Source organism: Crocuta crocuta, unplaced genomic scaffold (assembly GCF_008692635.1).
Source record: "Crocuta crocuta isolate KB4526 unplaced genomic scaffold, BGI_CrCroc_1.0 scaffold124, whole genome shotgun sequence".
Taxonomy (NCBI): domain Eukaryota; kingdom Metazoa; phylum Chordata; class Mammalia; order Carnivora; family Hyaenidae; genus Crocuta; species Crocuta crocuta.
The window spans coordinates 11,066,891-11,075,632 of record NW_027551573.1 but is presented as its reverse complement, the minus strand read 5'-3'; the positions used below and the strand labels follow the sequence as shown (position 1 = coordinate 11,075,632).

Genomic DNA, 8,742 nt, shown 5'->3' with positions numbered 1-8,742 from the left:
AATCCCACAAGGGGGAGAGAGAGAGAGAGAGAGAGAGAGAGAGAGAGAGAGAGAAGACGAGAGGGAGAGAGAGAGAGAAGCAAGACTCACCTGAAGCAGAGCTCGTGTTTTACCCGAAGCAGGGCACGAGCTCACTCGATGTGGGACTTGAACTCAAGAACTGTAAGATCATGACCTGAGCTGAAGTCAGGTGCTTAGTGACTGAGCCACCGGGGTGCCCAATCTTATTTTTTTTTTTAAATCCAGCTATTTTGACATGGCAGAAACACAGCCTGAGAGCCTTTTATTTATTATAATTTCATGCCTGTTTTACTCAGGGATGATATTTAAATCTTGAGCATCAGGTTTGACACGAACACCAGCCCCAAATAGCCAGTATATGGTGTTGGTGTGCACTGGCCTAATAACAGTCCTGCTGTCCTGTTCACTCTGGAAGTGAAGAGAGGAAGAGGGGGCATCGAGGCAAGGCTTCAGGTGTCCTTTCCATTTGTCCTGTCATCTTGCTGTAAACTGGAGATGGTGTGATGCTGGGGAAAAGGCGGAGAATTGGGTTGCCCTGGTGTTCCCGGGAACTCTGTTCTTGGGGGCTGGTGTCTACCTAGCTGCCCTCTCCCAGGGCAGAGCTGCTGCCTCTATCTGTCCTCCTGATACCAGAGCAGGAGAACACAGATACCAAGGACTTCGAATCTGAAGATGGATGATCTGTAGTATCAAAAATGACACTCTAAATTGGTTCCAAATACAAGGATGTTTCATAATGGTGCTGGTGCTGATTGTCTCCTGCAGCTTCATGCTTCAAATGCTTTCAGCCAAATAGAGAGGCCTAATAGCCATCAAACTCTTGTCCAGTGTAATTACCATAAATCATTATAAATGGGTTCTAATATTGCTAGAAACATAGATGCACAGCCATGGTCATGGGGAAATGGGACCAAGAGATTGTTTCACTGAGGGAATGTGATATCACATCGTGTTCCTGGGACTAGCCTGAACCCTTGCTTAGGAAGTGAAGGAGATCTCCCCCAAATGTTTTGTGATTATTACAGGTGCCATCAAATGTGGGAGAGAAGTGGGATGGCATGCTATCCCAGGAGAAAAGTCAGTAGTGGTCACCTCTCAGTGGGAAGCATTCCAGCAATAATTATAAAGCTAAGAGCTAATTTCTCAAGCACTGGCTTTGTTACCAGGCTTCATTAGAGGGACTTACATCAATTAACTAATTTATAAGGTAGGCGTGGTTATTATTCCCATTTTACAGTGAGGAAATAGCTGGCAAGTGATGGAGGCAGGCAGTACCAGGCAACTTTCTTTAATCCTTTTCACACAGATAGTGACACCTCTAAGTACCATGGGGAAAACACAGGAGACCCAACTTCATCCTTTAGCTGTCTGCTGCCTGTGTCCTGCGTACACAAGTTTGAAGACAATGGAGGGAAGTCCCTTTGCGGTTGGAGGCGTCCCAGGGAAGACTGGGGATATTTGAGCAGAGCCTTAAGAACAGGTAAGGTTCTCCTTGTTTTCAATGGCTCATATTCCCATGGTGGGATTGTAAATTCCAGGTAAAAATGTGAAATTTGTATTGCTATTCTTTCTCTGACCCCAAACTGGATTTAGACCAGCCCCTCTGCCTGTCCCAGCTTCTCTGGGACCTGCCTGCCCAGCCTTCCCCACTCCACCCCTTATCTTGCCCAAAAAGGCTCCTTAGGGCCTTTGCTAGAGGGTCAGGAAGTTTGCCAGATTTAGCAAATAAAAATATAGGCTCTTGGTTAAATTCTAATTTCAGATAAAAAACAAAACAAAATTTTAGTTTAATTATGTCCATGCAATATTTGGGACATGCTTATACTAAAAGAATTTTTTATTTGTTTACCAGACTTTCATATTGAACTGAGCTGTCCAGTGTTTTCATCTGATAACCTAATATTCAGCCTCTGGAAGATAACCCTCAGTACCCTCAGGCCTGTGGCCCAGGCCTTGAACCCAGACCCTCCCAGTGAGCCTTCTCTGGTCTACCTGAAATTAATTCATCAAGTTTTCAGAAATGGCCTGAGCAATCACATGGAGGAGAGCCCCTTGCTAGACTCTTTGGGGGTGAGATGAGCTGGCAGGGTGGGCCCTGGAGAATCTCTCACTCAATGGAAGAGAGGGGCTACATCCATTTACAACATGGTTACAAGGGCTTCCAAGCACCAAGTACACTGACTTGTGGGCTGGGTGGAAGGTTCTGGGAGGAGGTGGTCTTGCAGGGACACTTTAAGGGAAGGGCTGCACCTTGTCATCAAGAAGAAAGAGGGCAGAGGCTGCCATGGGGCTGGGTTCAGGCCAGTTACCACAGCCTTCAGAGCACATTCCAGGATGCAGACTGGGAAAGTCTGGGGAGTAGAAATCAACACAGCTGGTCCCCAACTCTGGCCACTAGAGGGCGGGCTGGCTTGTGAAATGATTTTTCTCCGCCGAAGGAAGGGAAACCTGACCAAGCCTCACCCGGCAGAGCTTCCCATTTTCTTTGCTCTGAAACTACGTCAAAGAGGAGAGAAAACCAAGGGTACCTCCCCTCCTCCTTGACAGTGGAGGGTCTTCCTGAAAGCCCCATGAGAGCAAGGACAGCACCTTCTCAGGTCAGAGGAGAATCCCCAGCATGTAGGGTAAGACCTGCCTCTCTGAGAGCACCCAGGAAATGTGGTAAGAGAGGGAGGAAGAAGGAGGAAGATAGAGAAGAAAGGAAGGGAGAAGAAAGGAAGGAAGGGAGCAAGGAAGGGAGGGAGGGAGAAGTGAAAGAAGAAAGGAAGGAAGGAAGGAAAGAAGGAAGAAAGGCAGGGAGAGAGGAAGGAAGGGAGGGAGAGAGGAAGGAAGGGAGGGAGGAAGGAAGGAGGGGAGAACAGATGGAGGGAGGGAGGAAAGAGGTGAGAAGGCAAGAGAGGACGTGTACTCTGGGTGTGATCAGCATTTCCTCTACCCTCCTTCCCTTGTTAAACATTCTAGAGACCCTAGGGCCATAATTTTCTTATTTTCAGGAGAGAAGTTTCATTCATTATTCAACAAGCATTTACTGAGCCCACAGTCTCTATGGCCTCAGTTCCATCCCCGGAGGAACATTCTAGTAGGGCCACAGCATGTATGCCACAAAAGTCCCTCAAGGATCTCTATAGGGCTTCAGAGTTAATAAAGCATTTTTACAGGAGCTTTCGTGTTTGTCCTCTAGGCAACCGAGGGCAGAGGCAGAGGCAGGATTACTTTTTTCTCTCATTTAGAGACAGAAAGCAAGGTCAGAGATCCCATGTGCTGCCCGAGGTGACTCAGTAGTGAGTACATCCATTCAGCCTCTTTTCAAACAAATGCTTCAAATGTAGTGATTTGAGAAATGTCAGGAGAAAGTGATCTTGTTTGCGCAATGAATTAATCAGCTGAGAAAAAACTGGAAACAAGCTGATGTTCAATGGGGAGAAGAGGCTCAGCACCTCTGTACCACAGAAGGCTGTACCACTGTTCTCACGGCTTTGTGGGTTTTGAAATCATCACAGTGGCTTCTGTAATTTAGAGTCCTCAGTGTGCTGGGCACTCTGCCAAACATTCCACACAGATTATCAGGTAACACTCACAACAGCACCAGGTAAGTATTCTGGGAGATCAACTGACCCTTCAAGGTCACACAGCAGGCCAGTTGTGAGGACGGCTCCAAGCCTAGGTATCCTCTTGGGGAACTGCCTTCTCTGGATTACAGTGGTGTGAGTGCCTGGCTCTTGGATGTGTTCATGGATGTTTGTAGAAAGGCTGCTGGGTCCTAACCCCACCTAGTCATATTCCACTGATTTGTTGAGTGAGGAGGTAAACAAAAGAAGTTATAGAACACCCCAGACTGTGCTCACCTTGTCAGCACAAATACTAGAACACCCCAGACTGGTGTGTTGAAAAACAAGATTTCATGTGGGCGTATATTTTTGACTACCAGAAGAATAATCCTCTGAGAGGACACTAACTAAACTGTTTTCAGTGGTCACCTGTGCAGTGAGTGGAATTGGAGTGGAGGCAGAATAAGGGAGAATGTCTGACATTATTCCATGATCTTGACTACTGTCTAAAATTTTATACTTTAGGGGTGCCTGGGTGGTTACATGTCCAACTTTTGGTTTCCACTCAGGTCATGACCTGAGTTTGTGAGTTCAAGCCCCACATCAGGCTCTCTGCTGTCAGTACAGAGCCCCCTTGGGATCATCTGTCCCCTTGTTTCTCTGCCCTCTCCCCAACTCTTTCTCTCAAAAATAATCAGTAAAAAAAGTTCTTGGGGTGCCTGGGTGGCTCAGTTGGTTAAGCATCTGACTCTTGGTTTCAGCTCAGGTCATGATCTCATGGTTTATGGGTTTTATCGATCCCTGTGTCAGGCTCTGTGCTGACAGTGTGGAGCCTGTTTGGGATTCTCTCCTTCTCTCTCTGCCCCTACCTCCTCTCTCTCTCTCTCTCAACAGAAATAAGTAAACTTAAAAAAATTGAAATTCTTATACTTTAAAGAACTTGGAAATGCATTGTTTGTATTCTGAAAATTTATGAACAACCTAAATGCCTCCCACCAACCCCATAGGTTCTCCCAGTGCATCTGGCCTGGCTGCCTTCCCAACTCAACCTAGGAGGGGATTGAAGGTCTCCCCATCCGAGAATGGGAGTCAGTTCAGATTTGGGCTAAAGAAAAGGCAGTTGTGTGGCTGTGGCAGCTGCCCTGCCCCCGTAGTGGCTGCTGGGACTGGAACTGAAAGTCTGTGTGATTGTGTGCATGCATATATACATATACACAGACATATTACACCCCCCCTCCCCATAATCTGACCTCTGCTCCATAATCCAGAGGCTTCTCTGTGCCTGCAGGCTTTGCCTTCTCCTGGAAGCCTGCTCAGGGCTGGTGATGCACATGTGTTCTCTGCCACAGGCCCCATCCCTGAGGACCCTCACAGCTAAGCTCTCTCCCTGACCTGCCTCTATACCTGACCCCACTGACAGCAATGGGTTAGGAAAGGAGACCCAGGATCCTCTAGTGTCCTGGAAGATCAAGGCCTTGGGCAGCCAGCAGTGATGCCAGGTTCCCTTCTTGTCCCCCTTTTCAAGGGAGAGAAATTCTTTCTCCTCCCATCCCCTCCACAGACCTTCCCTTCTCTGAAGAATTTACGCAGGGTGAGCTCCATCTACATAGTATCAACTGGGTAGTAAGCATGTTGATATACACGCACATATGTGTAGAGAAAACTCTGGGGGGTGTTGCCCCAAATGTTCACTGTGGTTATCTCTGGGTGGGGGATTTAGGATGGGCCTCACTTGTTCCTTTCCTCACATTTGTGGCTTGTATTTATTTATCTTTTAAAGTTTGCTCACAGCTCCAGAGAAAAATTCATCAAGAGAGGAAGAAAGAGAAAGGAAGTAGAAGAGATACACAAAAAGAAAGAAGAATCAAAGAAGAAGCAACGAAGAGAGAATAAAATAAAATGAGAGAGGGTATATGGGAACAGAGAATAAGATTGGGAAGCAAAGGTTGGTGGGCTGAGCTCCCGGCAGCACCATGATCTCCCTCTCAGGCCACACCGCAGGTCTTCTGGCACTTTGGGCAGCTCAGCATCTCTGCTGGTGATGGGGGCAGCAGGTGCTGGAAGGGGCCAGAGCAGCTGAGTGTTAGGAGACAATCCTCAATGGGTCTCTCAAATTTCTGCACATCTCCCAAGCAAGACATTGAAGAAAGTGGTCCAGTTTCATTCTTTTGAATGTAGCTATCCTGTTTTCTCAGCACCATTTATTGAAGATAGTCTTTTCCCCGTTGCATATTCTTGCCCCCTTTGTCATAGATTAATGACCATATAAGTGTGGGTACACTTCCAGACTCTATTCTGTTCCATTATCTGTTTTTGTGCCAGTACCATACTCTTTTGATCACTATTGCTTTGTATTATGATTTGAAATCTGAGTGTGATACCTCAAGCTTTGTTCTTCTTTCTCAGATTTCTTTGGCTATTCGGGGTCTTTTGTGGATCTATACAAATTTAGGATTATTTGTTCTATTTCAGTGACAAATTCCATTGGTATTTTGATGGGGGATTGCATTGACTCTGTAAATTGCTTTGGATAGTATGGACATTTTGACCATGTTAATTCTTCTAATCCATGAGCATAGTTTATCTTTCCTTTATTTATGTTGTCTTTACTTTTTTCATCAATGTCTTATAGTTTTCAGAGTACAAGTCTTTTACCTCCTTGGTTAAATTTATTACTAGCTATTTTGTCCTTTTTGATGTAATTGGAAATCAGCTGGATTTCTTAATTTCTCCTTCTGATAGGTGGTTATTAGTATATAAACCAACAGATTTTTGCATGTTGGTTTTGTATTCTGCAACTTTACTGAATTCATTAGTTTTAGTGGTTTTTGGTGGAATCTTTAGGATTTTTTTCTGTATAATATGTCACCTGCAAATAGTGACAGTTTTTAAGTAAAAATTCCTTTCTAATTTGGATGCTTTTTGTTTCCTTTTCTTGCCTAATTGCTATGTCTAGGACTTCTAATACTATATGGAAAAAAGAGTGGCCATTCTTTCCTTGTTCTTAATATTACAGGAAGAGCTTTCAGCTTTTCACCACTGAGGATGTAGTTAGCTGTGTGAGGAGATTCTTTCATAAGACAGTTTGGAGGTAGAAGATAATAACCTGGTTTGGAAGGTGACAATCAAGCAAAGAGATCATCCATTGCTCTATATAAGAAATGCAAGGAGAGGAACCTGGGTGGCTCAGTTGGTTGAGCATCTGACTTTGGCTCAGGTCATGGTCTCATGGTTTGTGAGTTCAAGACCCACATTGGGCTTACTCTTTACTGACAGCCTGTCAGTGAAGAGCCTCTGTCCCCCTCTCTCTGCCCCTTCCCCACTTGTACTCTTCCCCAAATGAATAAATATTAAAAAAAAAAAAAAGAAATGCAAGGAGATTTTGGGTGGGGTGGGGTAGTGTAGAGAAGATAGGAGGTAGGGTGGGCAGTAAGGAACAAAATGTCAGGAAGCTGATTCTTACTAATAATTAGTAACCCTTACCCAGACTTATTCTGTACTGGGCATTGTCCTAAACTCTTTCTCAAGTGCACAGATGTACCTTACAAAATTATTTAATCCTTCATTCTGCAGGGAACTGATGTGAAGTAGCTCGTTCTAGGTCACATGCCCAGTAAATGGCAGTGCTGTGATTTGAGCCTACAGCATCTGGCTGTCAGTCTGAGCTCTAAACTGCTAGGCTACACTGCCCCTGGTGTCTTTGAAGACAGTCTAATATGTCATATATGGTTATTTGTGACTGGGAGTGTAAACCTCCTTTCCACCTCACCTCCATTTCAATAGAGATGTCTGGTGGGAGTGTCTGGGGAGGGGCTGAGTTGCATTTAGCAGAGACACAAGAACAGACATGGGAGTGAGACATGAGTCTCACTCAAACTGCAGACACCACCAGGGGCAGGAGGTGGCCCTGAGTGTAACCATCCCCAAGGAGTCGCAGATCTTGGGGGCAAATATTGGATTTCTCATTGACAAGTGATCTGAGGCCCCCACAAACTTAATTTAAATTTCAAAGAACAGCATGATTTCCACTGGGATCTGGATTATAGGAGGGCTCTGTGATCTCCATTTCACAAAATATATTAACCCAGAGAGATTAAGACACTTGTCCAAGGTCACACAGTGACATGGGGTTTGAACTACCTGGCCTAAAACACACCTAGAGGAGATTTGTGCCCTAAGACTACAGTTGCTGTCACCTGGGTCCCTAGGCTGTTCCAAAGCTGGAAAAATTCATTTAGCCCTTTCTCTTCATCTATAAGCTGCCTGGATCTTTCAGGTAAATTACCTTCTTGGCCTGGGAAAGCCAAAGGTTTTTCTTCACTTGCCATGACGTATTACAGCTAACAGATAGATGTGAGGCCTGCCTGGTGCCCATCCTTGGCCTGGCCCCAGGCATGCAGGCCATGTGAGGCCCCTGCCCTGGAGGGGCTCGTAGTCAGGAGGGATGAAGCTGCCATGGTCAGAAGGAAGCTGATGAGAGGGTGTGGGCACTCACTACCCAGCACCCAAAGCCTCAGCTGAGCTTCCCCAAAGACTGTCATCCTCTAGGAGCTGGTGCAGGAATAAGGGAAGATGGGGGAGGGGAAAAGTGTCCCTCATTTTCAGTGATGGGATTTGGATCTATATATAGTCTTCAGAAATAGAGCAGAGAAAGAAGTCATTTGCAGGCTTACATTAATTCAATAGTGGCCTTTTTCTTCCTTATTAGAGAAGCTATTTGATTACATTCAAACTGAAAAACTAAAAACTACCTTGATTCACCAAAAAGTCTATTCTGCCCCCTCAATGTCTCTCAGGATGGGGAGTCACATGTTATGAGGCCCTTGCCAGGGTGCGTGTGCAGGCAGATGGCTGACCGGTGTGTAGGAGGGACAATGCACTCCAGGGCTCTTTCTTTCCTTCTCCTTCCAACAAGGCACCAGAAAAAACTCATCAGCGTCAGCAGCCAGAGGGGAGAAATTCATTAGCAGATCTGGTTTTGCATAATTTAGTAGCTGGCATTAGCAAATTAAGTCTGCTTGGCTTTCCTCATTGTAATGGTCAATAGAGAAAACAAGAAGAAAACATAGGCTCATAATCCCAGCAGTTTTCTGGAGATGATAATTAATAACAGCAATAATAAACTGCTAATAAGACTTTGCAATTTTCCCTTCCACTCACGTTGTCCTGCTTT

General features: G+C 45.4%; 1 long non-coding RNA gene across 1 annotated transcript; it reads left to right on the top strand.

Moving 5' to 3' along the window:
• The first annotated feature begins 1,330 nt into the window (after positions 1-1,330).
• Positions 1,331-6,483, top strand: LOC144220949 (uncharacterized). Its single transcript, XR_013331901.1, has 2 exons — positions 1,331-1,501; positions 5,350-6,483. It is a non-coding gene; the product is annotated as an uncharacterized LOC144220949 (long non-coding RNA).
• The last annotated feature ends 2,259 nt before the right edge of the window (positions 6,484-8,742 follow it).